Here is a 12,180-nt window from a genome sequence, read left to right as displayed (position 1 = left end):
AACTTTGCACTTGCAAAAGTACGCGGTGCACAGGGGTTCAGTTATTGCAGCCCCCACGAGGGATACTGGCCTCAAACTCAGTGGGAGGACGGTGCAAGCCTCGAGGGACATAGAGAACCATGACCTGTGTTGTTGAACCCTTCGGAGTCTGCAGGAGCTCAGGATCAGCAGACCGGTCAGCAGTGTTGAGGTGCCTGCGAATGCAGGGAAGTGACTCCTTCACTTCAAGGGAGATTCCTTCAAGTTTCTTTGATGCTCCACAGGCCTTGGAGGGTTCCTGTATGAAGCACGGACACAGACGATGCAGCAGTCAAGCGGGCCCTTATGAATCCAGAGTGTCCAGATGGTCGAAGTTGAAGTGGTATTGGATTTGAATCTTGTCCCATGATGAATCTAGGGACCTACACACAGGTAACCCCTAAATACCCTAGGGAAAGGATTGGGACAATTCAGGGGACCCTCCCGGGGAGGGGGCTGGACAGGGGGAGTTTACTCCCATGTCCTTTGTCCAGTTTCATGCCAGAGCAGGAGCCAACGGCCCCCAGGACTGGTTTGAGCTGGACTATGCACAGGGACATGAAATGTTCCCCTAATGCAGACTTTCAGGCGCAGGCATGCGCACCCACCCAGCCCTCATACACTAAATCCTGTCTGGGAGGTGGTCACACAGGATGCCTATTAATCTACCTTCCTCTGCTCAAACTTGGCTCAGCAGCAAGAGGGCAGAAATGTGTTTCTGGTAGGCAGCAACCATTTTGTGCTGTCACGGTCTAGAAGGCTGATATGGAGAACACTGACAGCCTAACAGAGGGCTCTTCCAATGCTTGGAATCATACCTCTCACACCGTTTACGATGTGGGAGGTATGATTCCAACATGTTTGAGACCAATCATGATAGGATTCTTTGCAGCCAGTTTCGAGATGGTCATCGAGTAATTACCCGGTGCCCCTCTAATATAGTATATGGCTGCTTCACTGACAACCTGGGAGAATGGACTTTGCAGGCTGCAGGGGGGCACCTTCTCACTTAGAACCAAGCACACTGCCCTCAGGATTGTAAAGGCCTGCTAGATGGATGACTTATAGTTTTTAAGTGCAGTGATCAACGATATAAGAAACCTATATCTTTAGAAAGTGGCGCTAGCACCTACTTACACAGGCTGAAATGGCAGGCCTTTAGTTCCATTTTGAATGGCCTCCGGTGGGTGTCATTACATGCTTCAGCCCAAGGGAGACCTCTGGGATACCTATGCCCTGGGTACATGGGCACCATATACTAGGGACTGACAAGGGTAACCCAGTATCCAATCTAGGATGTATCTAGCTACTGAACACAACAATTTAGGGAGAAAGCAGATAGACTGGGGTGCTGATTAGCAGGATCCCAGTCAGACTAGTCAAAAACAGCATCACAATAAGCAAAAAGTGGGGGTAACCATAAAAGCAGATCCTACTTTCCTACATGGTCAGACCAATCTCATGGGGTAATGGAGTCCAGTGTGATGGTGTTACCTTTGGCTATGATGAGGTCCAGAGTTTCACCTTTGTTGTGAGTTGGGCTGTCACAGAATTGTGTCAGCTCTTGATCCAAAAGGAAGGATTTAAGACAATTCACTGCGTGATCATTTAGGTTAGACCAGTGGAGGTTGAAGTCTCCCAGGAATATTTGGGACACTAGTGGGTCATCATTGGATGAGATGATTTCCATGAAATGCTCAATGAAGGAAAGATTGTCTCCAGGGGTGGCGATAGAATGTACGCAGTTTGCAGACAGGGCGGGTTCTGCTAAATATTCGCTGGAGATCGGAGTGAAGGTTTCTGATTGTGAGACCGAGAGTGTGTTTCTGTGTATACAAGCTATTCCTCCACTCGGTTTCAAAGATCTATCCATACGAATTATGTCATAACTAGGTCGGGACTAGAAGGTCAAGGATAGAGGAGGAAGAGCTATTTAGCCAGGTTTCCGTGAGGATAATGATATCCAGATCGTTAGTAAGGATGAGATCAAAGATATCTGTGGCGTGTTTACTAGCTGATCTGCAGTTGAGAAGTACGCATTTCAGTTGGTCAGTCAAATGGGAAGTAGGAGTCTGGAGGATATTAACACGCTTGAGGTTGTTGCTATTTATAGCTTTGAGGTTGTGGGCAGATTCTCTGTCAGGGTTAGTGTGGATGGCTTGGATTTGACCCGGTAGGGTCTTGTGAGAGTCTAAAGGGAGGGAATAAGATAAGAGTAGATCACGGATATCAGTGGTCGAGAGATCATCCTCAAGCCTTCTGGGGTGGGAGGAGGCATTTGGGAGGGGTAAAGTTGTCAAGGTGTTGTGAAATGTGGGCGTGACAGGGTCAGGAACTGTGTCAATAAGGATGCTGGGTAGGGGCCCTTGCGTGCTAAGTGTTCGGAGTAGTGGAAGATGTTCAATAGTGATGGCCTCCAATTCCTGGAGTTCCTCAGTGAGAAGATGCAGGTGGCAAGAAATCGCATCAAGACAAGCGTCCAAGTCTGAGTTTTGGTAGTTGTATAAGGGTTGTGTGGATAGTTGCAGCGGGGGTGGGACCTTGAGTGATCGCTGAGGGGACCAAGGTGGCATTGAGAAGGTCAGAGGAAGTGAATGAAGCAGTGTGTCCTTGTTGATTACCTATTAATGAGGACAGAGGAGCCGGTGGTGGATGAGGGGTGATAGGGCTTGTGTGTGGCAGATGGGATGAGAGCGAAGAAAGGTAGAGTGGGTTGGGTGTGATAGGATTCAGGGAAAGTAGTCACCTGGATATAGACTGGATTGAAGGCGTGTTAGGGTAGAACAAGCAGGGAGGTTCACCTGAAGAGGAAAGAAGTGGTTAAGCGAGAGAGGATTCCGCAGCAAGGAATCTGAAATGTATCCGTGTAGAGTCCGGGGAGGTGTGTGACGCTGTAGGTCGAATAGCTGCTTGATTTAATGGTAATGTCGACCGTGTAGGTTCTGGTGACACTAAAGGAGGGGACTGGATAGAACAGAGATCGCCTAGAGAGTGAGGAAGGTTATGATCAGTTTTAGATAACCCAGGCATGAGGAGGGGTGTGAGAGTGATAACATTTGAAAGATTATGTTTAAGAGGGAATGAGAAGACTTAGAATTTACCGCTGTCTTGAGGGTAGGGAAGATATTATCCATCTTGGCTAAATTGTCATCAGAGGCTTGAATTAGGATAATCCCATTGTTGTAAACGGAAATGATGGCGTTCGCATTGTAGAATGTCGAGGGCGAAGCTGTTAGTTTGAAGCCACACTGTGTTTCCTGGTACCCGTTATACGAAGCATGGAATAAAAAACTTTCCTTCATCCTGCCCATTTTCTGGAGTAGAAAATAAGGTCATTGGTTAATTTCCCCTTATTGGCACAGAAGTAAAGGTCAGAGATAAGTGTTTCAGGTCAGGTTTTGAGTAACCGATGTTTGTGCTTCTTGACCGCATTTTTTGAGAGGTTAGGAGGGTAGTTGATCCTGAAGGCATGGAGACCAGCTGGGACAAGCCCTGTATCCATACTGTGAAGGGCCAAGGTGAAATCATATGAGGGAGGGCAAAGATTTAAGGGCTCTCAAGCTCATTGACAGTGAAAAGCTTAGCGGAGGAGATCCTCAATGCGACATTTGGTAAATATTTGGAGTTCAAGGATGAGAGTGGGTCAGGGAATTCTTTTGAATATCAGCATAGAAACAGGACGGGTAAGTGTTCAAAGTCACGTGGAGATAACATGTATACTGTGAAGACTGAAATTGCGCCAAAATGAGGTTCATATTAACGTGAGGTGGGTTGGACAGAGCTCCCCTCGAGGATGGCTACATGTTAGTATCAATAGGATTGTCGAAGTGATGAGGATGCAAAGGTGCGATTTTTTTAATATATTCAGATGAGATGATATAGAATAGGATCAAAGTAATGAGTATTATTTTTCACGAGCCCAACTAAGCATGAGGAAAGAGAAATCTATCCCCCAAAAAAGCCTCAGACCTAGACAGTCCAAGATGGCTGCCACAGTGGCAGAGTTAGATGCAGGTAGAGGATAGTCCTGCTTTAGTTTCTGTTTTCATTCAGTTGCCTTTCCATATGAGGGGGTGCCATCTTCTGTGAGTGCCTCAAGTCAGTGGTGGAGAAATGAATCTCAAAATGGAAGATTTGTCACCGAGGGCCCCAACGCAGTAGCCCAGCATGCCCTGGGACCATTCTTTCCAGAGGACCTGGAGCATAGATCAATGAGCTGGGGCACTATCTAACCACTGGGCACGCAGTGCCAAGACAAGATGCATTGCCAGCACAACACAGGGATCCCATGCTAGGTTCCTGATCGAATCACGGGCATATAGTTGAACAGCTGCCCAAGAGCCTCAGCAAACCGGGGTAAGAAAAGCGACAGTCAGCCAAACCCGCATGAATTATCACTTCCCACCAGCTCGCTTGAGGTGGAAGCCAGCTAGTGGCCCGAAGCCTAGCAAGCTCTCTGGGGCGGTCTTTGATGTGAGGATGACCGGAGGTGCCGCAAAACCAACCTTGAGGGAGGCGGCCCCTCCTGGAGGCCGAAGCTGGTTGCAGCCCAAGAGCCGGGAGGTGATACGAGAGCCTCACTGGCGAGCCTCAAGGGCAGACGATCAGCGGGTGTCACATCACCAGCAAGAGACAGGAAATCTTCGCGAAAGCAGCCCTTCTTGTTAGGCAATGGCTGCAGAGCATAAGCAACGGGGGAAGCGGGGGCACTCACCAGTTCCTTTGGGTAAACCAAGCAGAAACCCAGCCGCTGGCGAGCCGGACTCCTCCCACAAGCTGCAGCAACAGACCAGTGTCCTCTCCCAGCAGAGCGCCGCACAGCCGCCACTCTGAGGATCGGGCAGTGACTTGGGCCCTCCTCATCCACGACAAGGAATGAGGACCATCCACCACCAAGATGAATAACAAAACAAGCACCAGCATGTGAGTAACAGAAATGATCGTTCCTCTATGCTCCTCAAACATTCTTCTTTCTTGGGAAGATTGTTGGTGTCTTTGATGGCCGAGTTAATCAGGTGTTAAATACCAAAAGAAAATCCCAAACCTGGGGAGCAACCGCCGTAAGCTCCTATGCAGTGGCCATCTTGGTTTGAAACCTTTAAGTCCAGCCTTGCGGGCCCTCCAGTTTAGGTCCTGAGGCTGTTGCCCCGCAGTGATGGCTCTCTTGAATGGTCACAGTATTCAGCTTTCTTCCTAGGCCTCTTGGTGTCTGCTCCAAATAAAAAGGCTGCTCACACAGCAAGCTCCGGGCCCCCACACAAAATTGATCACTGCTCCCAGCCAGTAGCAGCCTCTATGAAGCAAATTTTAAGTGTACTCGATTTGTTTTAAACCTGATCCGCAGCCGCCTACGTTGCCAAATCGTTTTCTGAAAACATTATAAATAAAGTTACTGATATCATTTGATCTCAAGCCAAACGGCAATTTTTTTAATATTGTACTTTTTGTAAATGCTCTAATGAAGTTACTATAATTATTTTATTTTATTTTATGCCAAATTCCAAATTTATATTATTGTCTGTGTACAGTTACTGTGTAGCGCAAAATATTTGCAATGCTGCAGCTTTATCCTATCACCTACCCTTGTAATGTAGACCAGTGTCACTGAGCAAAAGATCCAAATTCCTGCACTTTGTAGTTTAAAAAATTAATGAAACATAAAACCCATTTTAAAATATTTACCAGTATGATCTATTGCTGAGGTAAAGGCAGCTCCTACGAAACTGTCTAGCGATAAAGCCTTGGCCCAGATTACTTTTCTGTTGAATGATATTCCGCAATTTCTAAGATGTTAGTTCCAAAACGGATGTCAATTTTTTAATACTGCCTTGTAACAAATAGCAAAACACATGCATTTGTAACAAATAGGGCACAAGTTACTTTTCTTGAGGCTATGTCCCAAAATAAGACCAAGATTTATCTTTAAGTGTAAATTATAGACTCATTTCTCATTAATACTTAGACATATACGCAACATTCAAGACAGTACCAATGGGGTGAGTGATGCGCTATGGTTTAATGAGATATGATATAAACAATATTGCAACAATCTATTGCACTGTATATATTTTGAATAGTTTATACCACATCTGTATTTATATTTCAGATACTGTATATTCTGAATGTTTATGGGATACAGAGTTATCTATCCTGTCCTGCAGAAGGTGGCAATATATTGTCAATTTCACCAAAATCCATTGACATATTAATGTGCGCAAAATCTGCTTAATGCTGGTCTACCCTAGATGTGAATTTAGATACACAGGAATCCTGGTTGATGATTAGAGCGGATCAGCATCAGCTGAATAAACAGATTTTAGTTATCTTATGCTCTTCACCCTTTTTTTATACATATTTTTGTTCTATTTTTTTTTTTTTTTGCGACACATTGTTTTCTTTAATGTAATATTATCTGAAATTTTGTGATGTATTTTTAAATGTGAAACCTTTACAAAATAATTGCTGATATACACTGTATGGAGATCACACATAAACTGGCATTGTGGTGGATAACGTCATTTAAGCTCTGTGCATTTTTTATATCTCTGTGGTGCTCGTTTTGGTGAAAGAAAACAATTTCATAAAGTATGATTGATGACTGACTGATTTCGTTTATTAGGGTGGTGGATAGGTGGTGTGATATATAGGCTTCCAAAAGAGAGATTTTAATCTTACTACTCAAAAAGAACAATACCTGCTGCTAGATGCTAAAAAAGACTTTGATTGTGTTGATAGAAACTTAATGATGAGAGCATGGATTTGGACCTGGTATTTCAAAACACATTGGTCTACTTTATGCCTCACCTAAAACCTCAATTCATGTTAATGGCTTACAATTCACTTATTGCAATTTAAAAAGAGTTGCTGAACAAGGTTGTCCTTTATAACCCCCATCATTTTATTTTGTCTCTGGTTCCTTTCATGGAGACAATTTGTGGATCTAGACATTTTGTTGCCTATAAAAAGGGAGATATAGAGGGCACATTCACAGCCTATGCAGTTGATATTGTACTTTATGAATCTAATCCCTTCACTGCTATCCCTGATTTCTTTCAACTAATAAAGGAAATTCTCTAATGTATCACAATACAAATTAAATATTGCCAATTCAGATGTCTTGCCCCTCAATAAATATTGCCTTAAAGATATGTTTAAAGATTATGTTTTAAATAGCACTATAAAAGTATTAAATGTCTAGGAATTATGATTTTAAATGCTGTAAGAGTTACAGTTTCTATAAAGTGATCTTCTCTGTTTTTATTCTGGTGGGGCAGGTAAAAGACCATTAAAAACATGATGTGAACCATCATAAGTTTTTATCTATCTATGGTTCCTGTGAAAGTCCCTCAAAATAGTTTTAAATCTGTAGATAGCTTGCTGATAAAGTTTCTGTGGAATGAAAAGAAAACACGTATATCTTGCCACAAACTTAATAGACCTACATTTTTGGATGGCCTTATTTTTTCTCAATTTTATGAAATATCATTCAGCTTATACCCTTAAACAGATTTGGACTTCTCTCTCTGATGAATCTAAAAAGCATCTCAATATCAGGAAGAGATTAGAACATTCCTTCCTAGCACCATTTACATTTAGAGATATGGTAATTTCCCTTCTGTTAATAATCACTCTGTTTTCTTTTTAGCAAAGGCTGTTTTACATGCCCCTTTTCAAATCTACATCATTTTAAATTATCTCCTATCTGGTGCAATAATAATATTAGTTACAAAACAATAATATTTAATATTTTGGAACAATTGGATAAAAAAGGTTATTTATACTGTAGGCCAGTTGCTCTGATTTTCTCTCTTTTGAAGACATTCCAAAGGTAATTTCATGAATTTCCTTTCTATAGTCTTAAATATGAATTGCAAAAAGGCTACTAAATAACTCCTGTTCTCTTTTCAGATATCAGATTCACGGTGTCAAAGACCATCTTTGTTTGCTTTTTATTTGTCTACAGCAGTAACATCCTCTTTTATTTATAAAAACCTTAACATTGAACTTGCAGACCGATCTAAAGCTAATGTGGAACTACAATGTCAAGATTCCAGCCACAGCTCACCTATCTTGACTATCACAATATACCGGCATGACTCATGTAATTCCTCCGAACACTTATGAATGAACAAACGTCTTGTACCCTGACATTTGTCCATACTACATGCTGTTGGCAATACCTAGCTGCAGCTGGTGTGCCACAATTTGTATGAAAAGGCGTAATGGCTTTTACAAATGTTATACCATGCATATGCAAGGTCAGGTTTTAGGTGCCACGGAAACATTCAGACAGTCCACCAGAATAAGCATCAAACAAGCGGCATAGATGATCTCAACGTGAACCTTTCGGAAGACAGCCCTCATCATATTAATCCCCTGCACCTGTTCCTTGCTATAAGCAATTAGAATGCGACCTTTGTGAACATTCGAAAACACATTCTAGAAGACAGCCTCATCAAATAATCGTCTGCACCTGTTCCTTGCTATAAGCAATTAGAACGCGACCTTTGTGAACATTCTAAAGCGCCCTTCTAGAAGGCAGCCTCATCAAGTTACTTATCCGCGCCTGTTTCTTGTTGCAAACAATTGGAATATGATCTTTATGAACGTTCTAAAGCAGTCTTATTTAAAGACTGTCCACACTCCTCCCCTCCGCTTAGCCTCTTCTCCTGCCACTTACCGGTTTCCTGGCTTCCAGGACTCTGTCTTGCCACTTCCCTTGATCCTCGCACTTGGACCTTCCCCGCAAAGAATGCCCGCATTAATCTCACACCTGGATGGAAAAAAGAACAAGAAGAAAAGGTGAGACGTCTGCTGGATCGCACCTCATGTTGAATAATAAGTTTTTTAAGGCCTCACAGTGACCAAAATTGCCATTTTTAGAGACTTTTCCTTCTATTTAGAAGCTTGTAATTTACCTGATTTGGGGTAGGGAAGTGACTCTAATCACACTTATTTTAGTTCCAAAAGTGATAATTGCCATCCAAAAGTATTTTACAGTCAAAAGATTAAACATAAAAAAAAATCACCATTACTGACCATCTGGAGAAAGTTCAAAAGGTCCCGGGTTATCGTTTTTCATCAGAACATGGAGTTTTTGAACTGTATAAAAAATGATTCAAAATGTCAACTGCATCTCGCCTCATGTTGAATAACCAATTTTTTAAGGCCTCAAAGTGACCAAAATTGCCATTTTTACAGACTTTTCATCTTAGTCAGAAGCTTGTATTTTGCTCGATTTCAGGGCATGAAAATGACTGTAAACACACTTATTTTAGTTCCAAAAGTGATAATTCACATCCAACAGTCATTTACTGTCAAAAGTTTAAACATTAAAAAATCCCTATTACTGACCATCTGGAGAAAGTACGTAAGGTCACGGGTCATCGTTTTTCATCAGAAAATGGTTTCTTGGACTGTAGAAAAAATTATTCAAATATTTAACTGGATTATGCCTCATGTTGAATAACCAATATTTGAGGCCTCACAGTGACAAAAAGTGCAATTTTTAGAGACTTTTCTTTCTGTACAGAAGCTTGTAATTTGCTTGATTTGGGGCATGAAAATGATTCTAAACACACTTATTTTAGTTCTAAAAGTGATAATTCAGATCCAACAGTCATTTACAGACAAAAGATTTAACATTAAAAAATCACTATCACTGACCATCTGGAGAAAGTTCGTAATGTCCTGGGTCATCGTTTTTTATCGGAAAATTGATTGTTTGGACTGCACAAAAAATTATTCAAAATGTCAACTGGATCACACCTCATGTTGAAAAACCACTTTTCATGGCCTCACAGTGACTAAAATTGCCAATTTTATAGACTTTTGCTCCTATTCAGAAGCTTCTAATTTTCATGATTTTGGGCAGGAAAATGATTCTAAACACACTTATTTTAGTTCTAAAAGTGATAATTCAGATCCAACAGTCATTTACAATCAAAACATCAAACATTTAAAAACCACCATTACTGACCATCTGGATAAAGTTTGTGAGGTCCAGAGTCATCTTTTCTCATCAGAACATGCAGTTTTTGGACGGCACAAAACATGATTCGAAATGTCAACTAGATCTCGCCTCATGTTGATTGACAATTTTTTAGTGCCTCACATGACCAAATTGCCATTTTTCGAGACTTTTTCTTCTATTCAGAAGATTGTAATTTGGCTGATTTTGGGCAGGGAAATGTCTTTAAACACACTTATTTTGGTTCCAAATGTGGATATTACCCATCCAAAAGTCATTTATAGTCAAAAGATTAAACATTCAACAATCACTATTACTAATTATCTGGAGAATGTTCGAAAGGTCCGGGGTCATTGGTTTTCATCAGAAAATTGATTTTTTGGACTGTGCAAAAAAATTATTCAAAATGTCAATTTGATCATGCCTCATGTTGAATAACCACTTTTTAAGGCCTCACAATGACCAAAATTGGCATTTTTAGAGAATTTTCCTTCTATCCAGAAGATTGTAATTTGGCTGATTTTGGGCACGAAAATGACTCTAAACACACTTGTTTTAGTTCCAAAAGTGATAATTCCGATACAAAAGAGATATACAGTCAAAAAATTAAACATTAAAAAATCAATATTACTGACCATCTAGAGAAAGTTCATATGGTCCCTGGTTATCGTTTTTAATCAGAAAATGGATTTTTGGACTGTCTAAAAAACTATTCAAAATGTCAACTGGATCTCGCCTCATGTTGAATAACCCTTTTTTAAGGCCTCACAGTGACCAAAATTGCCATTTTTACAGACTTTTTCTTCTATTCAGAAGCTTGTAATTTGCCTGACTTTTTGCAGGAAAATGACTCTAAACACACTTATTTTAGTTCCAAAAGTGATTATTCCAATCCAAACGTCATTTACGGTCACAATATTAAACATTAAAAAATCACTTTTACTGAAAGGCTGGGGAAAGTTCATAAGGTCCAGGGTCATCCCTTTTCATTAGAAAAAGGATTTTGGGGATTTATAAAAAATTATTCAAAATGTCATTTGGATCTTGCCTCGTGTTGAATAACGACTTTTTTTAACCTCACTGTAACCAAAATTGCCATTTTTAGAGACTTTTCTTTCTTTTCAGAAGATTGTAATTTGGCTGATTTTGGGCAGGAAAATGACACAAAACACATTTATTTTAGTTCCAAAAGTGGAAGATCCCATCCAAAACTCATTTACAGTCAAATGATTAAACATTCAACAATCACTATTACTGACCCTTCCCCCCCCCCCCCCGCCCCCCTGAAAAAAGTTTGTAAGGTCCAGGGTCATCGTTTCTCATCAGAAAATTGATTTTTGGGCTTTATAAAAAATGATTCAAAATGTCATTTGGATCGTGCCTCATGTTGAATAACCACTTTTTTAAAACCTCACTGTGACCAAAATTGCAATTTTTTTAGGCTTTTCCTTCTATTCAGAAGCTTGTCATTTGCCTGATTTTGGGCAGGAAAATGACGCTAAACACACTTATTTTAGATCCAAAAGTGATAATGCCCTTTCAACAGTTATTTACAGTCAAAAGATTAAACATTCAACAATCACTATTACTGACCCCCCTGGGGAAAGTTCGTAAGGTCCGGGTCATCAGTTTTCATCAGAAAATGTATTTTCTGGACTGTTCAAAAAATGATTCAAAATATCAACTAGATCTCGCCTCATGTTGAATAACCATTTTTTAAGGCCTCACAGTGACCAAATATCCATTTTTAGAGACTTTTCCTTCTATTCAGAAGCTTTTAATTTGCCTGATTTCGGGCAGGAAAATTAACATAAACACACTTATTTTAGTTCCAAAATTGAAAATTCCCATCAAAAAGTCATTTACATTCAAAAGATGTAACATTCAACCATCACTATTACTGACCATCAGGAGAAAGTTCGTGAGGTCCGGGGTCATCGTTTTTCATCAGAAAATGGATTTTATGGACTGGTGCAAAAAAAGATTCAAAATGTCAACTGGATCGCGCCTCATGTTGAATAAACATTCATAAATCACTATTACTGACCATCTGGAGAACGTTTGTAAGGTCTGGGCTAATAGTTTTCATCAGAAAATGCAATTTTGTACTGTACAAAAAATTGCTAAAATTGTCTCATGTTGAATAACCTCTTTTGTAGACCTCACAGTTAGCAAAACTGCCATTTTTATAG

This window comes from Triturus cristatus, chromosome 12 (genome assembly GCF_964204655.1).
Source record: "Triturus cristatus chromosome 12, aTriCri1.1, whole genome shotgun sequence".
NCBI classification, from domain to species: domain Eukaryota; kingdom Metazoa; phylum Chordata; class Amphibia; order Caudata; family Salamandridae; genus Triturus; species Triturus cristatus.
This window is presented reverse-complemented; position numbering follows the sequence as displayed.